The following is a 16,246-nucleotide window of genomic DNA, read 5'->3' on the forward strand; positions in this document are numbered from 1 at the left end:
TTTGTACAATTCGGAATATATTAACGTCTCGACCGGGTGGATGTAACGTTCAAATGTTCCGCGTAGCCCCTCACAAAATGTAACAAGTATTTGACCTACTCTCGACTCGGTACGTTTCATCGAAGTGCGTTATTAATATTTTTTAAGTATCAATTTCAAAGGAAAATCGGGATGTTAATTATCAGACCGCGAGCGTTTCGAGCGTTTTGACAAGCCCGTGGGAAACCAAACGCCGTCGACAAAAACGAAACTTTATTCGGCACCATCGCGCGCACCGAATTTAATCAACGAGTTAAATTGTGATTGACGCCAATGAATTAAACACCGTTGCCGTATCGCGCTCGCAAACTGCAAATAGATTTTTATTGGAAATTAATTTTTTCGAAAGTAACCGTACCGATTTCCATGTTCGATAACGAAACAATTACGGTGATCCACGAGGGGGAGGGAACAAAAATCTGTCCATTTTGTTGCAGAATTTTTTCGGTATCATAATTGAGACTAAAAGATGTTTTGATATATTTTTTGTTTGTCCAGAATAGAATAAGGCATCTAAGAAAATTCTAAAGTGACTGAAACTGGATCGTTAAATCTCATATTTGTTATGTCATATAACTGACGGCAAAATAAAAGAAAAGAACAGGGTTTCGATTTTAATTGAATTTCATCATCGGTGTGCCCGATACGGAGAGCGTGTGTTTATCTACGAATCCACGAGAGATTCGTGAACAAAGTGGGAGCCTTGCGAATATACAGGATGGTTTAAAACAGAAATCGACAAACTCGTTAACTTGTTAAACATCAGCGTCCAATTATGAGGACACTCCAAAAAACATGGTATCAAAATTAGAACGCGAATAAAGTGCACCGAAAAAATTGCTGTTCCCAGCTTCGATTTTTATTATTTTGGTCAGAGGCTGAACGTCGCCAGAAATGGACAAATATTTGTATCGTATAATACAAACGAGGAATGGTTTTCTCGAAGAAGGAAAATCCTGCCTAAATATAGACTCGTAAGTGCGAGGAGGAAATGACGCAAGAACACGAGTAATTTTATCATGTCAGTTGAAATCAAATTAAATCTTTCGAACGAAGAGTTTCCATCGTCCCAGGCTTGTTGAGCTTCAAATAGAAGTTCCTAACCGCGAAGAGAAAAGGTAGAGAAACGTAAATGCAATAAGAGGACCGTAGTAATTTTCCGAAAAATTTCCGCGTCTAAATGCGGCGTGGACTTCCGACAACAAACCACGTCCAACCTTCTCATTCTGGATTCAATAACAAAAAGGGATTGAACGAAAGGTACACACACAGCATCGGGCATATACATCGTATCCAATAAAAGCCGATTTGCCCAATTTTTCACCGCACATAAATGGAATTCCGCGTCGCGGAACAAGGGCAACGTGGCCGCCGAAACGGCGGGTGTTTCATTGATTTTCGCGCTGGTCACGCCGATTAATTGAACGACTAAATCCAACTGCTCCACTGCTTGCAATTTTGTGATGCGAGAGAAGAAGCACGAACAAAAATCGACAACGTTCGACTCCTCACAGACACGCTACAATTTGACATCTTTTCTAGGCACGTTCGGTCTTTTGGAATCTATCTATTTTGTAAGACGGCGAAAAAAAGTACGTCGAGAACTTTTTACGATCCTCGAGCTTCTACCAAGTCGATCAGTATCCCAGAAAATATTACGCGTTTCAGAACTTTCATTTATCAAGTGTTGAATTAAATAAAACAGATTTTTAAATTGTGTTCAATTCAAAGAATTTAACAGAAAAGGTTCACCCTTTGCACTCGGAGACTCTTCTTCGTAAATATCTAAGTAAACATATCTTTCTTTTACATTCTCCGCTTATGTATTTTGTTCTATACAGGGTGTTCGGCCACCCTTGGGAAAAATTTTAATGGAGGATTCTATAGGCCAAAATAAGACGAAAATCAAGAATACTTTGTTGAAGAAAGCTTCGTTAAACAGTTATTAATGTTTAAAGTTCCAACCGTACTGAATTTTTTTCTCGAAAATGCGCAGGATTTTGGGGGTAGGTCTATTCATCAAAAATGATTGTAATTGACCCCCACAACAGAAAATATTTTTTCCAGAACGTTTTGAAATTTTTGAATGCAATTGTTAATAACTTTTTAACGTAGCCTCAATCAACAAATTGGTATTCTTGATTTTCGTCTTATTTTGTCCTCTAGAATCCTCTATTGAAATTTTTCCCAGGGGTGGCCGAAGACCCTGTATAATCACTTTAAAATAATATTATTCTAAGAATTTCCAAGAAGTTCCAGAATTCCCTTTTAGAAATATTTTGTTAATGCTTTTCAGAGTACCGAAGAAACTCAATAAAAAGATCGATTTTTCCGAACGTCCAAACGATCAGGTCAAATTTGCAGCGCGAGAAGGGAGAGGAAACGTTTTTCCCGCGCGATCTATAGAGCGAAGACAAAAAAAAGGCAACGTACGGTGGAAGCGAGACGAGTCCAGAAAGGAATCGGTAGGTCATGGCGTAGCGCGGTGCTCGCGTCGAAGATTAAACGATATTGCGTTGGATAATTTGTCACGGAGATAACCCGCGAGAAAAAGGTGGCATATCGGTAAGGAAACGACGAGTCGATCGAAGGGGGTCAGTTTTTCAGCAACTGTAGCGTGAAAACGGCCGAAGCCGCGGCGAATCGTCGCCAGTCACGCCCAGACGCTATATTCGCTTTTGTATTCAATCCCTGCGTCGCCCCTCGGCAATTTCGTTTACGTGGACCGATGGCTCACAATGGGGTCTCACAAAGGGATGATCGGGTCCCCGCCAATAAACCGGGGGTTACAGGGGAAATCGGACTCGTGCGCCGGATTCTATCGCGAGGATGAGTGGGTCAACCGATAAATGGGCATACACCGACGGCGAAACCGGCGTCGCCTGGCGTCGTTCCTCCCGGCGAGAATCAAATCTACGCTGGCGCGTAAAAAAATGAACGAAAACGAGAAAAGTTCGATCGGGTGTCCGTGTGTTCCGGATCGTTGTTCCATGGACGGATATTCCCGCTCGGATTAGGTCGTTTCTTCCACCTCGTTGCACCCCCGACTCGGTTAACGGGTATCGCTATCCTAACCCCTTCGAATAATGGTCAATCTTTGAAAATTTTTAATACGAAAACTATGCGATGTAGAAAGTTTAAATTTTAGCGAACGAGTGTGAAGTACGTCTTTTAAAGTTTGTGCTAAAAAATATAGGGAAATATTTGTTCGCTAATAAACAAACTTGTAGAAATATCCTGATATATAGGGTCACCTTTCTAGTTCTACTGCTACGTGCAGGACCTTTTTTTTGCCTGCTCGACGAGCTTGACGAGCAATTTTTGTCATTTTATCCGCTCATTGTTCAACAGGGTTCAATAGGTGTTTACCGTTTTTTTTTTTTTTCAGAAAAATTGTGACAACTGAGCCTGACTTCCAGATTCGTAACTCCTATCATTGATGGAACAGTTGTGTACTCATTGTTGCAAATGCTTGCAGCACTGTAGGCTACAATATCGATTGTTCTAGACCCACTGAAACATATTTTCGGGCTCAACCACTAGATCGCGGAATTTACGCTCTCGTTATTTCTGTACTGCTACGATAAATGGCCCTCGACAAAATATCGCGAAGAGTTTTATTGTAATAAAAAATCAGAAATGAGCTAAATTTAATATTATATCCCTGCACCTCCACCCTGAAAACTAAACCTTACCTACTTCTGATTTTAAATCAATTTTAATTTTCATCAATATACCTTCGCCTTTAACGGAACAAATTCTCGAGATCCAAGCATTCGCTATTTCAATCGGAACGCTCGTGCTTTCGATCCTTTGATTACCATTTGCATTAAATTCTGAAGTTGTAGATTCTACGAATCGTATAAAAGTATTTCCTCTGAACGTGTTTTACTTTCACAAGATTGTTTAAGTGAACGGAAAATAGCGCGAGAAAAGAATCCGAAGAGTATGATAAATAGTGGGAAAGATTATGCTCGAGGATATTTGGATTTTGCAGTGTCAAGCGTGATATATGTGGCGGAGCATTATCATGAACAAGAGTGAAATCTTTTCTGTTATCCGGTATCAGTTGTTTCCGCGTCAAGAAAGAAATACACGTTGATCTCTAGTACGATTCAGAAGGGAAGAATCTTTCTCGCGGACGTAATATTTCGTACACATAAAATTGTACTTATTATTTTGACCGAGACTACACCGCAAACCAGAAATGTTCACATCGTTAAATACGTCGTCGATCGATTCAAACGCGACAGAAGTAATTCATCGTTTTACGAGCCTTTCGATTAAATGTTTCGGTGTCTGCTAATGGTGGAATGATATATTTCAGGATCTGGGTGTAAAAAATGGCTCACGTCGGCGAGAAGATATGTTCGTCTTGCAACGCGCAGTTGTACTCGTGGGTAAAGGCAATATGGTTCCTGGCGGTGCAATACAAGGGGCAGTAGCGGGGTAAGTAGTATAACGTGTTCGTGTAACACTTGAATAACGACGGCTCACGGGTGGAGTTCACGTTGAGCGACCCTATATAGTTTTGCCCTTTGCGATTCGCAGAACCGTTTAAGCCATTCCAGTAGTTTTAACACGACGAAAGGACGACCTGATTGGTCCTAGGCGGTACCCTGAGATCGCCCCACATTTCTCATTCCGTGCGCCCTGAAACACTTTCGGGGTTCTTCGCCTACTATGAATTTACAATGAGAAATCCCCTTTGTCGTTGGAACTTCGTTTTTACGGTGGATCTCGGCGAAAGTTTTGTCGTTACGGGGCGAACGTTTTTCACGATGCTGGGACAAACAGTTGCATCCGCTCCGTGAACTTAATATTTAAAACCGAGGCAGGACTTATCGTTACTTTCTCATCCGACACGTTGTTCTTTAATAACTTAGCGGATACCGCGACTACCGTTATACGACGAAATATATTCCTAATGGAATTACATTGACGCGCAACGATGGACATCTATTTAATTACATTTACGACTAATCGGATAGATCTACCCGATTTCACGATGTATCGGTGCACGATCGAATGGATAGATTTACCTCTTTGCAACGCATCGCAGCGTACGTTTACAATTATATGCAATAAGCGAGCTTATACTAACTCTGTACGTACAACCTGCATTAGAGATAACATTTACTTAAGCCCCCGTGTGATCCAAATAACGCGTTACAACTTGTTTTCTCAAAAAACTCGTGTTTCTTCCAAATGAAACGACCCTTGGGGATACTCTTAGAAGGAAAAAGGGGAAGCCATAGGTTATTCTCGATAGAAGGCGGTATAAATTTTGTATTATTTGAAAGTTACTATCTTTACATAAAATCTTTTATCTGAGTTCGATATTGACTTCTTCAAATATTCTGCCTATAATATTATCCTTGTTTACATTTTCTGAGAGAAACGAACGAATAATTTCAGAATTTACGCGTCTTCCCGCGCATCGGTTTCTTCGCTAACGTTATCAAATGCTCGAGAGAGGATTTAGTTTCTCTTCGGAACAAACTCTTCTCAGTAACTCTTTAACTCTTTTAAATACTTCACAGCTTTCAAAATTAACTTAGGAACTTTGGGTCGAAGTGTCAACAAGTTTACTGTCTTTGCCTATTTTGATTTCCTAATTTCTTAACGATCAACCTGGCGTATGAAGAATGAAAATATATAAAGTAGCAAATTACAAGTTTGACGACAGTTTTTCGGAACCAAAATCACTTGAATGCCATGCAACATTTTTATAACTAACAAAAGCTGAATTTAATACAAAATTTCGAGAAATTTCGACCTCAAGAAGTTTTAAAGACTAACTATTGTGTCATTAACACCGGTATAACAGAGGCTATTATCTTTGTATTGCAAATCGCCAAGACCTCCCGTTACGTCGTCGTTTATGAAAAAAAAAAACTAGCCGACGACAACGACCATATATTAAGTCGTAGCCATATTTTTTAACACGTGCAAAGATTCGTTCTGTTCGGTTCCTCGACTCCATTTCCCCCAGCAGCTAGTTCGACACACCCGGGGGTACTGTTGGGGTTACTTCGCAGCCCACCATGGAACCGAATGGAAGTCGACCCCCGGCAGGGCACCCCTCTCTCGCGGCCATTAGATGTTTTTACAATGAATCCCTATTTACTGGCCTGTCAATGCGATATTTATGTTACCCGATATTGCGTCGACCGAGCGAGTAATTGAAATTTTCCTAGAACGAAAAGAGAGTCCTCCGATCTAGGAGCCATTTGCCTCGCTGAGTCAGCCCGCGCGATAGCGTGATTCGATAATTCCAATAGTCAAATGGCTTTAGCAGCCAGAAGCACGTTTCGATTAAGAATCAGAAACAGACCTTACAACCTGTGAAGAATCACAGCTGGTGTAGCTACTTCAGCTACCTTGAGAATCCTGAACACTACCCTGAAAAGCAAACGCGAAAAGATAATCGCAACACTAAAAACAATCGCGATCAAATTCATACTATTTGCAACTTGCAACGCGATTAGTACTCATGTTTAGCAACGCTACTGCAAACCGAGATTAATGTTTAAACGCAACACTACTCTGGAAAGCAAATGCGAAAAATCGTGCGCAACTCTAAATAGAACTATACAATTGCAAATTGTTTGCAACTATAACTACAGAAAGAAACGCGAATAATGTGTACCTCGCAACGCTACTAACAAACCGCTATCAACTCTTATTCGCGACACTACTCTGAAAGAAAACGCGAAAAATTCTTATCGTTCGCAACTCTAACAGCTATCATGATCCATTGATATTAGTCGCAACGCTATCCTAGAAGCAAACGCGATTAATATTCATATTCCGCGACACTAATAAAATCGCGTATTAAATAATGCGCAACGCTAATTTTACTAATCCTTACAGCCATTCCAGACTGTTTCGTGATGCTGGAGAAAGTATACCATCTGAAAAGCTACAAGTACTACAACTACAGGCGAATATAATGACATAGTAGTATAACAAGGAATGACTGTCCATCCTCATCCGAAGATGAAGATGAAGAGCCATTTGTTGTAGCCCACTCTTGAAACAGTTTGTCAGGGCCTCTTCGACTCATCGTGAGCCTCTTCTTTCTTCGGCGGTCCTGCCGATGCCTGAAACTTAAACCTACGCTCGAGATTCCCTGCCATACGCAGTCCTCCAACGATTCTAGGAATCGTTATCGGAACAGGTGTGGAGAAACTCGAGCGGGACGAGCGTTTCGGGGATCCTACCGCGAACGAACGCGACCGCGAAGAGCGACTGTAAAGCCACGCGACTCGAAGAACCGAAAGTAAAACCAAAACAAACGATACAATCCGTTTGGATCGGCTAACGTTTCGATTCTTCAAATCGAACTACAGGTACAGGGCTTCTAATAGCCCTCCCCTGACCCTACCTACTTACATCTAACACGCATACCAGAAAGTAAGTTACCTACCTACCTAACGCTATATTTAAAAAATTGCAAAACTCATTCTCGCAAACATACGCTCCACGGTTCTCACACATAATGTCCGGGCGCAAAAACCTACACTAGAGAGGAATCCCCGGGGTTCCTCCGACACCCGAACATTGCAAACATTCACACTCTAATGTTTACGTACCAATGCCTGAAATCAACTGACAAGGGCAAGTGACCATTGCGTATCTTTATTATATATACATATTACGTAATTTTAATGTAATAAAATCTTTGATAAAATATATTGTATCGAATTTCTTCAGTCTATTATTCAAAATCAGAAGTTAATTGTCGATTATACTTTATTAAATATTCTGTACTATGATCCACGCGTATGCAAAGAATATGTGCAAGACGAAATAGAATTTTATTTATAAATTATACTGAACTTTTAAAACGACGCAATTCCACAGCCTAACCACACACACACATGTGGAAATTGCGTCGCGCACGATACACTAGCGCAATGTCAGTCGCAGATAGATATTATTAGGAATTTAAATAAACTAAATCATCGTGCTCATTGCCTTCGCTCACACAGGTAGCACCTGGGCACCTGGTCGACTTCAGGCAACGAACACGGAATGGAATCCTGCAAATCCTGAACTAGAAAGAATGGTTAATAAATAACAGAGACGGCATTTATCGTTTAATTTTCAGTTTAAAATACTCAACTTTTTGTTTGCATGTATTAAAAACAAAACACGTTAATATTAAAATATGAAAAATGTTATTATTAAAGGAAATTATTGTAATTAAAATTTAATTATGTAAAAGAAAAAATTTTAATTAAGTATTTATGATAAAACAATTTATTTTGATAATTTTAAATATATCATTTAAATAAATTTATTGAATTATTAATTAATATTTTCAAATATTCTCGGTAGATTCTGTCGTTAAAGTAAATTTAAAAAAAAAATGGGAATAATATACAATGCTTGTTACTTCGACTCAAAAATCTACCAGTCGCGAATTGCCTTCTTGTACAAGAAATACATCAAATTTTGTAATATTTAAGGAAACAATTAATATTCAATAACATACATATATTTCATATACCTACAGTATTATTAACATCATCATTTTAAAATGAAAGTAAAAAATGAGTAAATATGAGAAAATATGTAATATATTTTCATTTGTAAATGTTTTTAAGACAGAATTATTTATTATTCTGTAAAATATTTATTTATGATATCTAAAAACCACAGAGTACAAGAAGACCCTAACCTGAACTAGAAAATAAAATAATGTTCCTACTCACGGGTATAAAAAATACCCGCGGTCATTATATTCGCCAAACATACTACGTATACAACCAGTCACCCGTGCTGATTCGGACCTTTCGTCCTACAACATGGCTGGGGACCAGAGGAACAAAAACACATGCGACTTACCAACCGATGACTACGATGAACCTCTAGGTAGACCACTGCGATGCTACTTCCCAGTCTAGTCATCAACGAAATCGTCTGCATGGTCCTGCTGGTTGCCAGGATGTAGGGATGAAATCTAGAAACTGTAAAGAATAAGGAAACAATTATAATATACCGTAAAAATGAAAAACAATTTGTAATTTAATATAAAAGTATCTACATGCTCAAAACTGAGCAATACTTACATTGTTTACTCGTGGAGTATCGCCCAAAACTCCTCTTCAGTGATGCACTGATTCTAATTCCGGTAACGTGTTACTCTGCTTTTCAAAGGAATAATGCAAAAAAATATTAAAGAAAATGGTAAACTAACGCGAGCGAAAATCAAAGTCGGCGAACAAGTGGCTCTACTGTCGCGTGTTAGAAAGCAAAGAGCCACGATGCTCTGGAAAAAATATACTAATGCGCAATAGACACTGACTCGACCTTCGCGTGTGCCTAAAGTGTAAACGTAACTCTACTCGAAGCAACTGTGCTTCGGCAAACAATCAACTAATTTACGCAACAAAAACTGACTCTACCGACCGCATTGCACGCGGTCAACAAAATTTCTAAAAAAAGAACCTGAAATTGGAAATAAGAAATAATTAAATAATCACATAGACCTCTTTATTTATAGATTTAGTATTAAATTTGACCGATAAAAAGACAAAAATATGTAAACATATCTAGGTACACACTCACCTGTTATAATGATGTCGATTCTCCCAATATTCCATTTTCAGTTCCTTCCATTTGCCATTTCCGAACATGGCGTCGATTGCGTGCCGGTAGCGTCCCTTCCAGTTGAACTCGAACAATCAGAATCTGTAACAGCAATGAAACACATATTACGATACAATGCGTTAAAATAAATGTACCTATAACTTAATTAAACATCGACTGAACCCGAAATATGGTCCATGAATTGTTAATTACGTTTACATACATCATAATTAACGACAATTATGTATGGGAAGAGCACGCACGAAACAGATCAAACATTTTTCGCGATTCCGATTGACTTGAACGTCAGAAACGTGTTAATATTAAATGAAAGCACTAATAGACAATAAAGGAAAGTACTACGAGCGATTTGGAACATTAAGATGACAATAATTAAAAATTACATACCTCATTAGTCGCGAAGCCTGTCAGTGCGTCTCATCATACAAGTTTCCAAAGGACGAGTGGCGGACAGCAACGGTCGCGTCTGCCGCGAGGGGGGGGTAACGGGTGGGGAGCGTGGCGCGGTTGTCACGTAGTCCAACATCTCGATTCTCGATCCGTATTTCGGAAGAAAAGGTTAAACCTTATATCTCGAATAACTGAAAATAAATAAAGTAAATACATAAAATAAATACAAAAAGATATCAGACTAACAATTAATTAATGATTTATTGCCTTTATATCCTTGTGACGTCACAATGAGTAACAGCCAATCACAGGCGCTGCTTGAACATCGAATATCGATTTGTTAATCGACGCATAAGTAACTAGATCGATTCCAATACATTAATTATAAATATAGAAACTTATGATATCTAAATGTTAACTTCCATCTAAATTGCAATCAGTTTCTCTTGTGTATAGTATATTTTCGAATATCATACACAGAATCATATTATATAACTAAATACAGAAAGTAAATTAAATAAATACAAAAAGATCGCAAACAAACAATTATTTACTTAATGATTTATTATCTTTATACTCTTGTGACGTAACAATGCGAAATATATGTATAATCATTGGCGCTGCTTGTGCGTCGATAATCATTCTAGTGTGCAACGCATAAATAACTAGATCAATCGAAATATATTAATTGTAAGTATAGAAACACATAATATATAAATATTAACTTTAAACCTAAATTGCAATTAGTTTCTCAGATAAATGTTCCTTTTCTGTGCAGTATATTTTTTGAAGTTATTTATTTTAATTATCCCTAGATTTCTAAAATAATGTACCTAGATTCGGTGTCGATAACATTGAGCTTGGGTTGGTAAGAAGTCCAGGCATAGACAAAGTGTGGAAGAGATGTCACTGTAGTATTTTTTCGTAACACTCGGATTTGTGGCACAGACAATGCATACTCGAGACGTAAAAATCACAGTCTTTCGTGTTACACGGAATTCGCGAGCTCAGCTCCAAGGTGAAGTCGAGCGGCAGGCGGCCGAGGATATAAACAGAACCTAACCAAGCGTTGAAAGAACAACAAGCGTATCAGATTACTGAACTTGGTTTACGAATGCTAGCAATGGTAAGAATAAAATTACTTTTAAGAAATTCTGTAGAAAACATAAGAAATAGGTACAGACGTGTAATAGGTGAACAGCATTTATAACATTTTTATCTACATGTATAAATTAATGTCATCATGTATTCTATACATATTCTTTACTTGTTGTATTATATTTATATCAAAAGCATTGATTAAAATTTCGAATAAAAATTAATATATTTACATATTATTAAGTACCTATTAAGATCGATCTAGTTACTTATGCGTCGATTAACAAATCGATATTCGATGTTCAAGCAGCGCCTGTGATTGGCTGTTACTCATTGTGACGTCACAAGGATATAAAGGCAATAAATCATTAATTAATTGTTAGTCTGATATCTTTTTGTATTTATTTTATGTATTTACTTTATTTATTTTCAGTTATTCGAGATATAAGGTTTAACCTTTTCTTCCGAAATACGGATCGAGAATCGAGATGTTGGACTACGTGACAACCGCGCCACGCTCCCCACCCGTTACCCCCCCCTCGCGGCAGACGCGACCGTTGCTGTTCGCCACTCGTCCTTTGGAAACTTGTATGATGAGACGCACTGACAGGCTTCGCGACTAATGAGGTATGTAATTTTTAATTATTGTCATCTTAATGTTCCAAATCGCTCGTAGTACTTTCCTTTATTGTCTATTAGTGCTTTCATTTAATATTAACACGTTTCTGACGTTCAAGTCAATCGGAATCGCGAAAAATGTTTGATCTGTTTCGTGCGTGCTCTTCCCATACATAATTGTCGTTAATTATGATGTATGTAAACGTAATTAACAATTCATGGACCATATTTCGGGTTCAGTCGATGTTTAATTAAGTTATAGGTACATTTATTTTAACGCATTGTATCGTAATATGTGTTTCATTGCTGTTACAGATTCTGATTGTTCGAGTTCAACTGGAAGGGACGCTACCGGCACGCAATCGACGCCATGTTCGGAAATGGCAAATGGAAGGAACTGAAAATGGAATATTGGGAGAATCGACATCATTATAACAGGTGAGTGTGTACCTAGATATGTTTACATATTTTTGTCTTTTTATCGGTCAAATTTAATACTAAATCTATAAATAAAGAGGTCTATGTGATTATTTAATTATTTCTTATTTCCAATTTCAGGTTCTTTTTTTAGAAATTTTGTTGACCGCGTGCAATGCGGTCGGTAGAGTCAGTTTTTGTTGCGTAAATTAGTTGATTGTTTGCCGAAGCACAGTTGCTTCGAGTAGAGTTACGTTTACACTTTAGGCACACGCGAAGGTCGAGTCAGTGTCTATTGCGCATTAGTATATTTTTTCCAGAGCATCGTGGCTCTTTGCTTTCTAACACGCGACAGTAGAGCCACTTGTTCGCCGACTTTGATTTTCGCTCGCGTTAGTTTACCATTTTCTTTAATATTTTTTTGCATTATTCCTTTGAAAAGCAGAGTAACACGTTACCGGAATTAGAATCAGTGCATCACTGAAGAGGAGTTTTGGGCGATACTCCACGAGTAAACAATGTAAGTATTGCTCAGTTTTGAGCATGTAGATACTTTTATATTAAATTACAAATTGTTTTTCATTTTTACGGTATATTATAATTGTTTCCTTATTCTTTACAGTTTCTAGATTTCATCCCTACATCCTGGCAACCAGCAGGACCATGCAGACGATTTCGTTGATGACTAGACTGGGAAGTAGCATCGCAGTGGTCTACCTAGAGGTTCATCGTAGTCATCGGTTGGTAAGTCGCATGTGTTTTTGTTCCTCTGGTCCCCAGCCATGTTGTAGGACGAAAGGTCCGAATCAGCACGGGTGACTGGTTGTATACGTAGTATGTTTGGCGAATATAATGACCGCGGGTATTTTTTATACCCGTGAGTAGGAACATTATTTTATTTTCTAGTTCAGGTTAGGGTCTTCTTGTACTCTGTGGTTTTTAGATATCATAAATAAATATTTTACAGAATAATAAATAATTCTGTCTTAAAAACATTTACAAATGAAAATATATTACATATTTTCTCATATTTACTCATTTTTTACTTTCATTTTAAAATGATGATGTTAATAATACTGTAGGTATATGAAATATATGTATGTTATTGAATATTAATTGTTTCCTTAAATATTACAAAATTTGATGTATTTCTTGTACAAGAAGGCAATTCGCGACTGGTAGATTTTTGAGTCGAAGTAACAAGCATTGTATATTATTCCCATTTTTTTTTTAAATTTACTTTAACGACAGAATCTACCGAGAATATTTGAAAATATTAATTAATAATTCAATAAATTTATTTAAATGATATATTTAAAATTATCAAAATAAATTGTTTTATCATAAATACTTAATTAAAATTTTTTCTTTTACATAATTAAATTTTAATTACAATAATTTCCTTTAATAATAACATTTTTCATATTTTAATATTAACGTGTTTTGTTTTTAATACATGCAAACAAAAAGTTGAGTATTTTAAACTGAAAATTAAACGATAAATGCCGTCTCTGTTATTTATTAACCATTCTTTCTAGTTCAGGATTTGCAGGATTCCATTCCGTGTTCGTTGCCTGAACTCGCCCAGGTGCCCAGGTGCTACCTGTGTGAGCGAAGGCAATGAGCACGATGATTTAGTTTATATAAATTCCTAATAATATCTATCTGCGACTGACATTGCGCTAGTGTATCGTGCGCGACGCAATTTCCACATGTGTGTGTGTGGTTAGGCTGTGGAATTGCGTCGTTTTAAAAGTTCAGTATAATTTATAAATAAAATTCTATTTCGTCTTGCACATATTCTTTGCATACGCGTGGATCATAGTACAGAATATTTAATAAAGTATAATCGACAATTAACTTCTGATTTTGAATAATAGACTGAAGAAATTCGACACAATATATTTTATCAAAGATTTTATTACATTAAAATTACGTAATATGTATATATAATAAAGATACGCAATGGTCACTTGCCCTTGTCAGTTGATTTCAGGCATTGGTACGTAAACATTAGAGTGTGAATGTTTGCAATGTTCGGGTGTCGGAGGAACCCCGGGGATTCCTCTCTAGTGTAGGCTTTTGCGCCCGGACATTATGTGTGAGAACCGTGGAGCGTATGTTTGCGAGAATGAGTTTTGCAATTTTTTAAATATAGCGTTAGGTAGGTAGGTAACTTACTTTCTGATATGCGTGTTAGATGTAAGTAGGTAGGGTCAGGGGAGGGCTATTAGAAGCCCTGTACCTGTAGTTCGATTTGAAGAATCGAAACGTTAGCCGATCCAAACGGATTGTATCGTTTGTTTTGGTTTTACTTTCGGTTCTTCGAGTCGCGTGGCTTTACAGTCGCTCTTCGCGGTCGCGTTCGTTCGCGGTAGGATCCCCGAAACGCTCGTCCCGCTCGAGTTTCTCCACACCTGTTCCGATAACGATTCCTAGAATCGTTGGAGGACTGCGTATGGCAGGGAATCTCGAGCGTAGGTTTAAGTTTCAGGCATCGGCAGGACCGCCGAAGAAAGAAGAGGCTCACGATGAGTCGAAGAGGCCCTGACAAACTGTTTCAAGAGTGGGCTACAACAAATGGCTCTTCATCTTCATCTTCGGATGAGGATGGACAGTCATTCCTTGTTATACTACTATGTCATTATATTCGCCTGTAGTTGTAGTACTTGTAGCTTTTCAGATGGTATATTTTCTCCAGCATCACGAAACAGTCTGGAATGGCTGTAAGGATTAGTAAAATTAGCGTTGCGCATTATTTAATACGCGATTTTATTAGTGTCGCGGAATATGAATATTAATCGCGTTTGCTTCTAGGATAGCGTTGCGACTAATATCAATGGATCATGATAGCTGTTAGAGTTGCGAACGATAAGAATTTTTCGCGTTTTCTTTCAGAGTAGTGTCGCGAATAAGAGTTGATAGCGGTTTGTTAGTAGCGTTGCGAGGTACACATTATTCGCGTTTCTTTCTGTAGTTATAGTTGCAAACAATTTGCAATTGTATAGTTCTATTTAGAGTTGCGCACGATTTTTCGCGTTTGCTTTCCAGAGTAGCGTTGCGTTTAAACATTAATCTCGGTTTGCAGTAGCGTTGCTAAACATGAGTACTAATCGCGTTGCAAGTTGCAAATATTATGAGTTTGATCGCGATTGTTTTTAGTGTTGCGATTATCTTTTCGCGTTTGCTTTTCAGGGTAGTGTTCAGGATTCTCGAGGTAGCTAAAGTAGCTACACCAGCTGTGATTCTCTGCAGCCTAAGACGACTTTTTCTGATTGTTAATCGAGACTTACTTCGATTGATTATTCCAATGACACTAATCGATTGATACCCAACTCTGGACTGTAGTGCTCTCATTCCGTTAAAAAATAAAAGAATCCAATTTCATTTCCGACATCCTGTTGATACTATTGTGGGTGATACCGAAACAATAATGGCACTCGAGTGCCTCAAAGAAATTGGGTCGAAAATATACATTGTGTGTAACGTCTATTTGTACATCTTGTCTGTGACGAAATGTTTGGCAATTCATACCTTCGCTCGATCATGGCAGATTTTCAACCGATAGAAGCCTTTATTTTACCGCCCGTCTCTCTCTCTCGGCGAACACGTGCACGATATGTATATGCGTTCTCTAGAGAACTGTGGAGCTTCTTTTTATCCGGGTAAGCGTAGGTAGGAATATCGATGAAGAACGTAAGGTAAGCAGAAGCAGTGCTATTTGCGGCAGACAATTCCCCGCGCAGGTTGCATGGATTTATTGTTAATTTCCCTCATAGTGAACGGAGTCCATCTTCCGACTATGCAGGTCTGAGGGAATCTTCGCGATCGCTCTTCCTTTTGTCCCAGAAATAAAAGTCAACGTTTCGTTTGTTTACGAGTCGCGTATATTTTATACAATGTACCGTAGCATAAAACATCAGAGATCGCTGTATTTGCGCGATAATGTAGAATTCGTTTACGTCGTACGTTTTACTACAGCGAAACGATCTTGCGACTCATTTGCAATTATAATGTTTACAATTTTTCGCCACCGTGGAGGTTTACGATCATGTTATCCGGA

General features: G+C 38.1%; 1 protein-coding gene across 1 annotated transcript in view; it reads left to right on the forward strand.

Moving 5' to 3' along the window:
- Positions 1 to 12,476: 12,476 nt before the first annotated feature.
- The window catches only part of Olf413 (DBH like monooxygenase olf413), a 239,843-nt gene continuing 236,073 nt past the window's right edge, over positions 12,477 to 16,246 (forward strand). Inside the window, exons 1-2 of the mRNA XM_076762425.1 lie at positions 12,477 to 12,703; positions 12,806 to 12,927. The gene's annotated coding sequence lies outside the window, so the exon portion shown is untranslated. The remainder of the gene's footprint in view (positions 12,704 to 12,805; positions 12,928 to 16,246) is intronic.

Source organism: Colletes latitarsis, chromosome 3, assembly GCF_051014445.1.
Source record: "Colletes latitarsis isolate SP2378_abdomen chromosome 3, iyColLati1, whole genome shotgun sequence".
Lineage (NCBI taxonomy): Eukaryota > Metazoa > Arthropoda > Insecta > Hymenoptera > Colletidae > Colletes > Colletes latitarsis.